The sequence below is a fragment of the Symphalangus syndactylus genome, chromosome 13 (genome assembly GCF_028878055.3).
Source record: "Symphalangus syndactylus isolate Jambi chromosome 13, NHGRI_mSymSyn1-v2.1_pri, whole genome shotgun sequence".
NCBI lineage: Eukaryota > Metazoa > Chordata > Mammalia > Primates > Hylobatidae > Symphalangus > Symphalangus syndactylus.
The window spans coordinates 65,462,725-65,476,052 of NC_072435.2; the positions used below are offsets into that span (position 1 = coordinate 65,462,725).

Consider the following 13,328-nt stretch of genomic DNA (forward strand, 5'->3'; position numbering starts at 1 on the left):
TAGCTGGTCGAAATAGGGGATGAGGTAGGGAATCATAAAAACTAGGATATATGTTAAGTATTTTATAAATTTAAAACACTTAGTGGGGCCGGGCGCGGTGGCTCACGCTTGTAATCCCAGCACTTTGGGAGGCCGAGGCGGGCAGATCACGAGGTCAGGAGATCGAGACCACGGTGAAACCCCATCTCTACTAAAAATACAAAAAATTAGCCGGGCGTGGTGGCGGGCGCCTGTAGTCCCAGCTACTCAGAGAGGCTGAGGCAGGAGAATGGCGTGAACCCAGGAGGCAGAGCTTGCAGTGAGCCGAGATCGCGCCACTGCACTCCAGCCTGGGCAACAGAGCGAGACTCCGTCTCAAAAAAAAAAAAAAAAAAAAAAAACACTTAGTGGATATTTTCCCACCAAATTTTGTAATATAGGGCCAAAGCCTTATTTTGTTAGTACATTAAATGGAGTTCAGAATAATTTTTCTTTCATCTTCCACCCATTCTGATTCCTCTAAATTGTGTTAGGAATTTAAAGATTCATGCAAAATAAAATGAGTGTAAATTTTTCCCAAATTTTTATGTTTACTCATCTTTTATAATTGTCTAATTAGCAACTAATTTTGACAGCCACTTTTTAGTTGCTTATTGAGTCTTTTCAACCATGTAACTTACTTTTTTAAAGAAATACTTTACATACAGTTAAAACTGTCAATTTTAAGTGGACGACTCCATGAATGTTGACATATGCATACACCTATTTAACCACTATTCCAATCAAGGTATAGAACATTTACATCCCCCACCTAAATTTCTCCTGTACCCTTGAACAGTCAGTCTCCTCTCCCATTACTCAGCTCTTGGAAACTACTGATTGGAACTAGTGCTTTCTATAACTCTAGTTTTGTCTTTTCTATTATTTTATACAAATAGAAGAATATAGAATATAGTCTTCTGGGTCCACTTTTTCACTTAGCATAATGCTTTTGAGATTATCTATGTTTTTGCATGTATCGGTAATTCATTCCTTTTTTATTAGACTAATATTCTGGTGTATTAACTTAGAACAATTCTTTTATACACTCATTTGCTGACAGATGTTTAGATATTTTTCAGTTTTGGGCTACTACAAACAAAGCTACTATAAACATTTATGGGTAAATCCTGGAATGGACTTTCATATTCTTAAAAGTAAAGTGGCTAGGTTGTATGACAGGTGTGTGTTTAACCTTTTAAGGAACTGCCAAAATATTTTTCAAAGTTGGTTGTGCCATTTTGCATTCCCACCAGCAATGAACTAGCGTTTCAGTTGCTCTACATCCTCATCAATTCTTGCCAATGGTATCCTTTCTATTTTAGCAATTCTAGTGAATGTGTGATTGTATCTCATGTGGTTTTAATCTGCACTTCCTTGATGATTAATGTTATGTATCTGTTTATATATATCTTTTTTGACATCTGCATATACTCTTTGATCAAGTGTCCAAATCTTTTGACTTTTTTGTTTGCTTTTGATGATGACAAGTTTCGTGTGTTATTAGAAAAATGGGTTTAAATGGAGAGTAGACCTCTGAGAAAGATCACTTTTCCTTACTAAAAAGATTATTTGATTTAGTGCCACAGTTCCAGCTGTGGTTCTGCCACATACAGACTATTTAACTTTGGACAAGTTATGCAATCTCTTTCAGACACCATCTACAACACGGGGAAAATAATTATACCCTTCTCATTCAGTTATTTCAAGAATCAGACCAGACAGCCGATATACAACATCTAGCACTGACATTGAGGATGCATTCAGTAAACAATGGTGTTTGTAATTATGATTATATGGTATTAAGATTGCATATTGCTTTTTCTCTCTTTCTTCCCTTCCTCTCTATTTCTCTCTCTGTTGTTGTTTTTGTTTATATATGTGTGTGCGTGTGTGTGTGTGTGTGTGTATATATTTTTTTTTATTTTTATTTTTTGGAAAGATGGCATTTCTCTATGTTGCCCAGGCTGGTCTTGAACTCCTGTGCTCAAGCAATGCCCCTCACCTCCGTCTCCCAAAGTGCTGGGATCACAGGTATGAGCCACTGTGCCCAGCCTCTGTTGTTTTTAATTGCAGAATGCACAAGTCATACAAAACCTGGTCTCCAGACAGCTCTGACTAGTGGCCGCACCTACTTCTCCTTAGCAGATTGTAGCTGCAAACCCAGTCTCCTACACAATCCTGTCTGGTGCAACTGGGATGAGAATTTCTCTCTCTGCCCTAGTCACAGACCGGCAAGTACAGCATGTGATTGGTTCGGAAGAAAAACCATGTGATAATTAGGCCCATTATCATTTTGAAGAATTTCTGGAAATTTTATAAGTGAAAATGGTATTTGGAATATTTGCATTTGAAAGAACAATAAAATCTATACTTCATAATTTGTATTTGCAAAAGCTAGTGACCTGTGACCTGAAAAAAAATTTCCAGCGGTTCAAAATTTTTTTCCTGGGGACCCAGCAAAGGCTGTAGGGTTAAGATCAAGGCTATACTTCGGGAGATTATTTCTTTTTTTCTTTTTTTTTTTTTGGGACGGAGTCTGGCTCTGTCGCCCAGGCTAGAGTGCAGTGGCGGAATTCCCGCTCAGTGCAAACTCCGCCTCCCGGGTTCACGCCATTCTCCTGCCTCAGCCTCCCGAGTAGCTGGGACTACAGGCGCCTGCAACCACGCCCGGCTAATTTTTTGTATTTTTAGTAGAGACGGGATTTCACCGTGTTAGCCAGGACGGTCTCCATCTCCTGACCTCGTGATCCGCCTGCCTCGGCCTCCCAAAGTGGTGGGATTACAGGCGTGAGCCACCGCGCCCGGCCACTTTTGGAGATTATTTCTATAGTTTATTACTAGAGAATAAATCTGACCATATAGAGTATTGAATACTAGGAGGAGTCGTTTCTCTCCCTTTGCATGAGGTAAGAGGGAGGGAACAAAGTCTGAGTGCTCTGTTTTAATTTTGGCTTCCAAAGCTGACTTTTCTTGAATAGTGTTCTCTTCTATATCTTATTCTATTTGTCACATATTTTTCAGTGTTTTTCAGTGTTTTCCAGTGTTTGCCACTTTTTGGCTTTAAGGTAGTATATTGATTAAATGAGTAATTATATTTTTGGTTGTTATGAGTTTGTTTTTTAAAAAAATCAACTGTTTACTTTGGGATAATTTATAGTTGCACAAAAGTTGTAAGATAGTGCAGAGAGTACCCTTAGACCCTTCACCCAGTTTTAGTTTCCCTTACTGTTATACACGTACATTATGATAGTACATTTGTAAGAAATAGACCTTAGTATATTACGATTAACTAAGGTCCAGACATTATTTGAATATCACCAGGTTTTCCATTAATTTGCCTTTTCTGTTCTAAGATCTCATCCAGGATGCTTCATTGCATTCAGTTGTCATGGCTCCTTAGTCATCTCTGGTTTCTGACAGTTTCTTAGTCTTTAGTTGTTTTTCATAACCTTGAAAATTCTGAGGAGTACTAGTCAGGTATTTTGTATAATGTCCCTCAAATTGTGTTTGTCTGATGTTTTTCTTTTGGTTGGGCTGGGGTTATGGAGTTTTGAAATGAATAACACAGAGATGAAGTGCCTTTTTCATTGCATTATATTAGGGGGCACATGATATTCACATGACATTACCTGTGATGTTAATCTTCATCACTTGGTTAAGGTAGTGTTTACAGGCTTTTCCACTGTAAAGTTACTGTTTTCTCTTTCCATACTCTATTCCTTGGAGTGAATCACTAAGTCAAGCCCACACTCAGAAGGGAGGCATGGGAAGAACTAAGCTCCTTCCCTTGGAGAAGAGGGATCTACATACATTGTTTGGAATTCCATAGTAAAGATTTGTCTCTTTTCCTACATTATTTATTCAGTCATTGATTTATATCAGTATAGACACATGACTATTTATTTTATCCTTTGTGTTATATGCCTTTACTATATTTATTTTATTGATTAAATTGTTCCAACTTTAGACATCAGGTATTTCTTCAGTTTGACTCTTGTGTCCCTTACACAGGACCCTGCTTTTTTCTGGAGGGGTTAAGGAAGGAGCACTTCCCTACTTTCTGGCACTACAAGACGTTCCAAGCTCATCTTATATTTTCTGTGTCCCAGTACTAGAATCAGCCATTTCTCCCAGGAGCCCTGGTTCTTTGGAGAATAGATTTAGAAACCAAGATTTGGACACTGGGACTACTTAATGTTACAGAAGCATCATTACCTTTAAGACCTCTTAGCAGAGAGAGCTAGGTAATTATGTATACCAACTCACTGACATTCAGAGATCTCTCATTATTTCTGTATCTATCCATTTGTATATATATTAAGCCAATACATACTGATATCTCCAACAGTAATCCAGCGCCACAAGGGTCATTCTAGCCTTCTGTTCTTGCTGAATTGTAACTTTCCTCTCCACTAGTGGGAAACCAGGTCTTAACCATCCACCCTCCATTTACTAATTTGTTCAATGCTTTTGATTAATTTTTAAAAAATAGAGTTGCTTATCTCATTATTATTGAGTTGTATGAGTTCTTTATTCTCTATTATTGTGGATATTTCTTATATCAGGTATATGTGTTGCAGATATTTTCTCTCAGTTTATGTCTTGCCTTTTCATTTTCTTTTGAATATTAAAAGTTTTTCACATTGATGAAGTCCAATTTATTGGTTTTTTTTTCTTTTATAGTTGGACTTTTTGTGTCCCATCTAAGAAATTTTAGCTTATCCCTAGGTCTCAAAGATTATCTCCTACATTTTAATCTACATATTTTAGAATTTTAGCTCTTACGTTAGTTCTGGTTAATTTTTGTCTACTAGATTTTCATAAAACAATAGCACTTTTATTTTTACATGTTTTTGTTTATATAATATTCAAACTACATTATTATAAGTACAACAGCTTAGGGAAGCACAATTGAGTCTTAGTAAATACTAACTAGACTGGCAGAGCAGACATGTAGCATATACTAGAGAATAGCCTCCCCAGCCTGGATCTTCAGCACTGTGGGCCTTGTGGGTAAGTTTACCAAGGTAATGAAGAGTTTGGTTAATCTGATGTGTAGATGAACAGAAAGTGGGTTTAAAAAAAAATCTACCAGATATAAAACAGTAAGCTGATAGATCAATTCTGTGCTTGCAAAACTAGCCCTAAATTATATCTTTCTTTTTGGCTGTCATAATTTCAGAAAAACTGATCAACTAGAAAAATGGTTTACAAACTGTTCTGCAGAGTTTTATGATTCCATTGCAGTTACCTGTAGGGCAATAATAACTCCCATAGGTTCTTAGTTGGAACAGATCCCTGTTACAAAAGACAGATGAACAAGAAAAAGACAGAAGTTTACTAACATGTATATTTTATATATTTACATGGGAGACATCCAGAAAATAAGTAGTTCTCCTAGAGGTGGCTTTGACTTCCAGTTTAAATAGCATCTTCAAGAAAGAAAAGTAAATTTTTAGAGACATGACAAGACAAAGGAAAAGGACTTTGAGTTTTTAGGTGCTAAAATTTGTGGAAAAGTAAATAATTGGTTGATAAATTCTAGTTAATAAAGCTTATAAATGTAGATTCCACTGGTACCTCTCTGGGATGACAAATTGTCTTCAGTGGTTAACAAAGTTTAAACCTTTGTTCTCCCTGGTAGAAGAGGGTTGGGGAAAGCATGGAGGGACTGGGGTGAGCCACAGGCTGCATATCTTTCTTTTGTCTTTGTAAATCTATGACCTGCTTTTAGGCTTATAGAAGGAGGGCAGAGAGCTTTCCTGTATCCTCATAATTGTCTTCAGCTCAACAATCCTTTTTATTTTGGGGTGGCATATTCTGGTCTCCCATATTAGAATGCTCAAGTGAAAGAATTTGTTAGTTTTTTGTTTTGTTTTGTTTTCTATTTTGCATAGATTGCTTTTTCTTTAGGGTTCTGTAGCTTATAAGAAAAGGAGTAAAGGTTGGAAATCATGATTGAACAGGTACTCACTCAGGAAATCAATCAGTTGTGGGTATGTTGGATAATAGGTATGAAAGACAGTGTTTGTTGCCTAACCAGAAGCCATTTCCTCCTCCTTCTTGCTAACCATACCTTAATTTCATACCAGTAGCAATGTACTCAATACAGTAGACACTAGCATAGCTGCTGCAGGTAGCCAGCTTCAGAGACCCAGTATTCAGCCCCCACCCATCCTGCTTGATCCTACCTCAAGAAAATCTTCTGGTCTCAAGGCATTTCTCTAAGTTTTTGCTTCTTTCTTATTTGGCCTTTGTGGCAGCCAAGGAAGGTTGACAGGTAAATGAGTAAATGGTGACAAGGTATGTGACATTATAAGGAGGCTCTGATTCAATTTAGTTACTTAAGGCTGATTTATAAATAGCCTCACCAGGTTGATTAACATTTAAACATTTCAAGGGAGAGCACTTTCTTCAGTTTCTTTAGAAGACAGCCTTATCAGTTTTAAAGTCAAGATGTAGCATACTTGTTTGGTTCCCCTAAGCAAAATTCTTCTCTGTAAAGATGAGGTTAGAATGTGGTGTTCTCTCACTTTCAAAATATTTTTAAGCTTGAGCGATGATGTGTTATTGAAGAAAAACCTTCTTATTTGATCTGATTTAATTAAATCAGCAGTCTCATTCTACGGTTTAGATATGCATAATCTTAGAATATGATCATTTTGGCTTATTATTAATTTAGACTGTGTTGAGAACATCATTTTTGTTGTTAAAAGAACCTGCCTAATTTATTCTCTGAACTGATAAATTTAATTATCAGTTTCTTTAAATTTCCTTTGGAAGCATCCTTTCAAACATCAAATCATAAAAGCCAGTACTGGTATTCTGACTAACCTAAAATGCAATGATCAGTAGGCACAAAATAAGAAACAGTTTAAAATGCTGTTCCACATAAATTTGAGATATAAAAATGTAATAAAAAAATGTAATGAAAGGGAAATACCTGCCTCAGCTCCATCACTGGGAGGCATGGCTGGAAAAGGAATCACAATGACACCAAATAAGAAATATGAAAGTCATTTACCCCAAACCATAATTTCACAGAAGTGGAAATGGGCTCAGAAAGGCTGAGTGATTAACCTTAAATCACATGCCTTCTCTTTGGCAGGAGACTAAACCTAGGCATCCTAACTTCCAGTCCTATACTGTTTTTTCTTTAAATTACTTCTAGTGGAGCTGATAACATCTGTTATGGCCATCTTTATAATGAATGTCAATGACCAGCCTAATTGGTCAATCATCATTATTAAGGTGAGCAAAATAATTATAGAGGTGAATACTTCCATCTCATTCACTTCTGATGAATGAACTTCAACCTTGTCACAACTGCTCTGGTTTTTAGGCTTGATTGTGTTAGCATAAGTCCATCAATCTTTCCAGTTTTCTCTTTCAATCCTAGGAGAAAAGAATTAATAGACATTAGCCTGGGCAACATGGCAAAATCCCGTCTTTAGAAAAAAATTTAAAAATTAGCTGGGCATGGTGGCATGCACCTATAGTCCCAGTTACTTGGGAGGCTGAGGTGGAAGGATTGCTTGAGCCCAGGAGGTCAAGGCTACAGTGAGTTGTGTTTGTGTTACTGCACTCCAGCTGGGGTGACAAAATGAGACTCTGTCTCAAAAAAAAAAAAAAAGATTAATAGATTTAATTTAAAGGCCAGGCGCGGGGGCTCACGCCTGTAATCCCAGCACTTTGGGAGGCCGAGGTGGGTGGATCACGATGTCAGGAGTTTGAGACCAGCCTGGCCAACATAGTGAAACCCCATCTCTACTAAAAATACAAAAATTAGCCAGTCGTAGTGGCAGGTGCCTGTAATCCCAGCTACTTGGGAGGCTGAGGCAGGAGAATCACTTGAATCCGGGAGGCAGAGTTTGCAGTAAGCTGAGATTGCACCATTGCACTCCAGCCTGGGCAGCAGAGTGGGACTCCATCTCAAAAAACAAAAAAAAATAGATTTAATTTTAATTTAGTATGTAGAGTTGTATAAGTACAGGGACCAAGGGAAAACTTCTCCATTACCCTCTGAAGGTTCACTGAAAATCAACTGACAAAAGGCAGATTAATAGGAGAAAAGGCATACAAAATTTTATTTTAACATGCATAGCATGGGGGATTCACAGGAAAATGATTATCCAATAACCCAATGGGGGACAGAAGGTTATTTACCCTTTTTCATGGAAGAGACCTGGACCTGGGAGGCAGGAGGTGGAGCTGCACAGGAACAAAGTTTGTCTTATTATGCAAATAAAGTTATTCAAGTAATCTCTTGGAGCTTCCTTTCAAAGAATAGATGAAAAGTCTTTAGCCAGGTGTGCTGGCAGTGAGCCTAGGAGTTTGAGCCTATAGTGTACTATGATGGTACCTATGAATAGTCCCTGCACTCCAGACTAGGCAACATAGCAAGACCACTTCTCCAAAAAAAAAAAAGTTTGTCTGGTGTGGTGATGACTCCCAGTCTCTCTAGATGTTAATATTTCCTGGTTATTTGATAAGATCCCATAAGATCCCTAGGGAGACCATTTAAGACAATTGCTTTTTTTTTTTTTTTTGGAAAGAAGCTTTTTTGTTCTGATAAGGAAATTTCATAGAGAGTCCCTCCCTGCACAGGCAGGGGCAGGGCTGTGGGGGAACAAGACAAGGTTAGAGAGGCCATGATTCCAACGCAGCTTCTAAGGTCTCTCAGTATGTCAAAGTGTCAGTCTTTGGGTGTATTGCTTTTTGAGTCCCAACATAAGTTAATCAAAGAATGAAGAAATCTCACATTTGTAAAGCACCTCGCAGATGATAAAGTACCTCAAATATATCACAACACTATGAGATATTATTCTTTTTTTTTGAGACGGAGTCTCGCTCTGTCGCCCAGGCTGGAGTGCAGTGGCGCAATCTCGGCTCACTGCAAGCTCCGCCTCCCGGGTTCACGCCATTCTCCTGCCTCAGCCTCTCCGAGTAGCTGGGACTACAGGCGCCCGCCATCACGCCCGGCTAATTTTTTTCTATTTTTAGTAGAGACGGGGTTTCACCGTGGTCTCGATCTCCTGACCTGGTGATCCGCCCGCCTCGGCCTCCCAAAGTGCTGGGATTACAAGCGTGAGCCACTGCGCCCGGCATGAGATATTATTCTTGCTTTGCAGATAAAAGAATTGTTAAACTGACTTGCAAAGCCAGACTAGAAACCAGTTCTGTGTCCAAATCTAGTGCTCTTTCCACATTTTACCTTTTGCAAATCACTTAAGAAATGATTAATCTTCCATTTCTGAACCCCGAATATGTGAGACAGGTCTCAGTTAATTTAGAAAGTTTATTTTGTCAAGGTTGAGGACTCATGCCATAGGTAGATAAGAGACAAATGGTTGCATTCTTCTGGGTTTCTGATTAGCCTCTCCAAAGGAGGCAATCAGATATGCATTTATCTCAGTGAGCAGAGAGGTGACTTTGAATAGGATGGGAGGCAGGTTTGCCCTAAGCAGTTCCCAGCTTGACTTTCCCCTGTAGCTTAATGATTTGGGGGCCCCAATATTTGTTTTCCTTTCACACACTATACTGGACATAATTAACTCATGTCCAGAAGGAAAATGTGTGAATGCCAAATGTTTTTCTCATCTACTATTGTTCCAATACTTGAAACAACAACAACAACAATAACAACAAACCTAAGCTAGGAAGATTTGAACATTTAAAAGCCAGATAATTCTTTTAGAAAAGGTTAAATTGTTAGGACACAGTGAGAGGTCTTGAGACTTTTGGAGGGACTTAAGAATTCAAGACCCTGTCAATGATTTGACTTGCCTACAGAAAGTAAACATAAAACACAAAGGGAACCCCTAGTTGTTTTTCAATAACATGGCAACTTCGTGGTCCCCCTCCCACCCTCGCCTCTCTGCACACACCCTCTCTTGCCATTGCAGAAAGATGACTAATGGCTTATATACAAGAGATAGCAGTTAATATAAGGCACATGATGTTATATAATAATTAGGCAAAATTAGAGTATTTACATTTCAACTACCTTGGTTTTTTATTTTTTACAAAAGTGAAAAATAGTGATGGGTTGATACAGCCCCCTGGTAAAGCTCAAGTTGTCACTTTCAACTGTTATGCAGGATACTTTGAGGTGGGAATTTTAAAAGGTGTTATTTTCACATTAGCATAATAAACACACATTACCTTCAGTGAATGAGCATCACCTTATGCAGAATTAATGGAATGTAGATATGTGAGATGTGATCAGTAAGTGAATGTTTTGCTATCAGTCTTAATTCATATCAAAAAGTTTCCTCATAATTCAAAACAATCTGAACTATCCGTCATTAGCTTCTAGTGTAAGAAATGGAGTAATCCATTAACGAGCATTGTTTGTCAGATGGCAGTTCATATTCTTTTAAATCAGTGGAACACTATCTGGCATAGAACCCCAGGGTATATGATGCTGTTAGCAATTGGGTATCCATTCACCTTAGTGAATGGCGAATAAGAAAGGCATGCAAACAGATATAAAATCCTGGCCAACTCAACTGTTCTTTAAAAAAATCTGTTTCAAAATACCCTGCAAAGTGTATACAGAATGATAAAAGAAGAATGAGGCAAAGGAGAATGATAAAAGGAGAATGAGGCAAAAGAGGATCCTTCTGTATCACAGGATCTGTGATGATGTCAACTTCACTCAGTTGCAGCACTAAATTGGCCACTGCTTTCTTAGTTTGTCTACTCTGGGTAGTAGGGTCCTAACTGAAAATGTTAATTGCATCCACCAAATTTGAGTATTTCACCTACAAAATTTTTGAGGATTATTTTGCATAAGCACCAGCTTAAAACAATAAAACCTCTTCTGTGAAGATTTAACTAGCATAAGTATACATAGCATTATAAGTCAAGTATTAGGAATAAGTATTCATGGCAAATTGCAAGTGACATAGAAATAACAATTCTATTTCAATGGGTATTAATAAAAAATAAATCTGAGTAATGAGGATGGACTATTCTTGTTAAAGTATAATTTTCAAAAAGCGAAACCATGACTCTCAAGCATACATAAAATTATGGGAGAACCAGTAAGATGTTATGATAGGTTGAAAGAGTTAAGAAGCTGGATTATTCATAGGACATTTAACAAACAAATGTTAGGATAAGATTGCTGGGTTAGATATAAACCGGTAACGACCAGTAGGCCATAAATCTCTGTAGTCATCTGTTCCAGCAGAAATTACCACCATCTCTACCTGACAAAGTCTCTGAGTTAATGAGTGACTTACTAAGTCTGATCCTATAATTACAGTAGCACTGAGAAGAACAATCCTTGGGTGGCCTTTTCTACTGTTTCATATTGAAAGTCATGCTGTCACCATTTTGTTTTGTTTTTGTTTTTGCCTCATTTCCAAGTTTTGGGTAATTTTTCTGATGTGTCTTTTCGTTAATTAGCTCCTACAGAATCATAATCTAAGTGGGTCCAAACCATTCCATAGATCAAAACTAATACTCAAATTGGACAAGAATTCTCATTCTCTCTGCCTGCCTTATTTAATAGTCATTAAAAGTATAACTTTCAAACCAAGCTACATGGATTTCATCAAACATACTTTCTATTGCCCTAGGTTTTCTGTTCTTATTTAATTTTGCACAAATGTGGATTTGCACTAAGGAAATATTGGAGATGTGCCTATTATATAAAAATATTCTTCATTACAGCTTCCTGAAAAATGTCTGACAGTGCTTTCTTTAACTGTGTTTAGGATAACCCTATAGCTCTCACTAGCTTTAGATAGTGCAGAGAAAAATGCATCTTTCAGACTAACATCTAACAGAAAGACTTTCTCCCATTACTCAAAACTCATCTCCTCTGTGGTTATTTCTTGCCTTTTACTTTTACATTTTCCTATCTCTATCTATTTCCTTGCCTTTCTCTATATACAACCTGATAAAATTTGACCACTTTTCTTTTTTGTTTGTTTGTTTTTGTTTTTGTTTTTTTGAGACGGAGTCTCACTCTTGTCGCCCAGGCTGGAGTGCAATGGCATGATCTCGGCTCACTGCAACCTCCGCCTCCCAGGTTCAAGTGATTCTCCTGCCTCAGCCTCCTGAGTAGCTGAGATTACAGGCATCTGCCACATGCCCAGCTAATTTTTGTATTTTTGTAGAGACAGGGTTTCACCATGTTGGCCAGGCTGATCTCGAACTCCTGACCTCAGGTGATCCACCTGCCTTGGCCTCCCAAAGTGCTGGGATTACAGGCATGAGCCACCGCGCCCGGCCAAAATTTGACCACTTTTCTAGAATTTTGATGGTTACTGTTTTGTAGCCTCTGTATTTGTCCATTCTCACACCACTGTAAAAATACTACCTGAGACTGGGTAATTTATAAACAAAAGAGGTTTAATTGACTCACAGTTCTGCATGGCTGGGAGGCTTCAGTGGAAACTTAACAATCATGGCAGAAGGCGAAGGGGAAGCAAGGCACGTCTTACATGGTGGCAAGAGAGAAAGCAAGGAGTTGCCACACTTTAAAACTGTCAGCTGTCATGAGAACAGATTCACTATTGTGAGAACAGCCATGGGTTTCCCCCATGAAAGTGCCTATCCTTGTGTCCTAGGGAAGTTTATGCCAGCATTGATGTTGGCATTCACTTGAAGATCAATTCTTGGGCCTTCCTGTTGCTTACTCAGATGCCAGTAGGTGCAGCAGTGGCCTGGGCAGGTGGGCATGTTCATGGGAAACCACCCCCATGATCCAATCACCTCCCACCAGGTCAACATATGGGGATTACAATTCGAGATGAGATTTCAGTGGGGACACAGAGCCAAACCATATCAACCTCTTACATATAAATCATTAAAAAATGGAAGACAAGGAGGGGCTTCAAGATGGCTGACTAGAAGTATCGCATGCCTACCTCCTCCACTTAGAAGAATCAAAATAGTGTACAGATAAGTGTACTTTGAATACATTACTCAAGAGAGAACACTGGAATTCAACAAAGAAGTGACAGGAAACACCAAAATCAAGGAAGAGGAAGCAAAAGGGGAAGCCAACTTGTCTGGGATCAGCTGGGAGCTTGGAATGACTTTCCAAGATGGGGAGAGTGTGAGACTTCCAGTGGCCCACAGGCCCACAATAGAATCATACAATCCTAGTCACAGGAGAGCCCATTGACACTGCCAAGCCCTGAAACTAACACAGAGAGCTGCCAGGAGACCATGGGATGGAACAGCTATAGGGAGGGAGCTTGCGCTGGGTCCCACACCCTTTCTGAGACCTAAGCAGCTACAGGGCTAGAGCAAGGTGCCATTTTCAAACCTAGCCTTTGAAGACTTCA

General features: G+C 38.6%; 1 protein-coding gene across 1 annotated transcript in view; it reads right to left on the reverse strand.

Annotated features, from left to right (window-relative positions):
* Nucleotides 1-7,022: 7,022 nt before the first annotated feature.
* Nucleotides 7,023-13,328, reverse strand: part of LOC129460239 (transcriptional adapter 2-alpha-like) — a 148,013-nt gene continuing 141,707 nt past the window's right edge. Inside the window, exon 2 of the mRNA XM_063614242.1 lies at nucleotides 7,023-7,416. The gene's annotated coding sequence lies outside the window, so the exon portion shown is untranslated. The remainder of the gene's footprint in view (nucleotides 7,417-13,328) is intronic.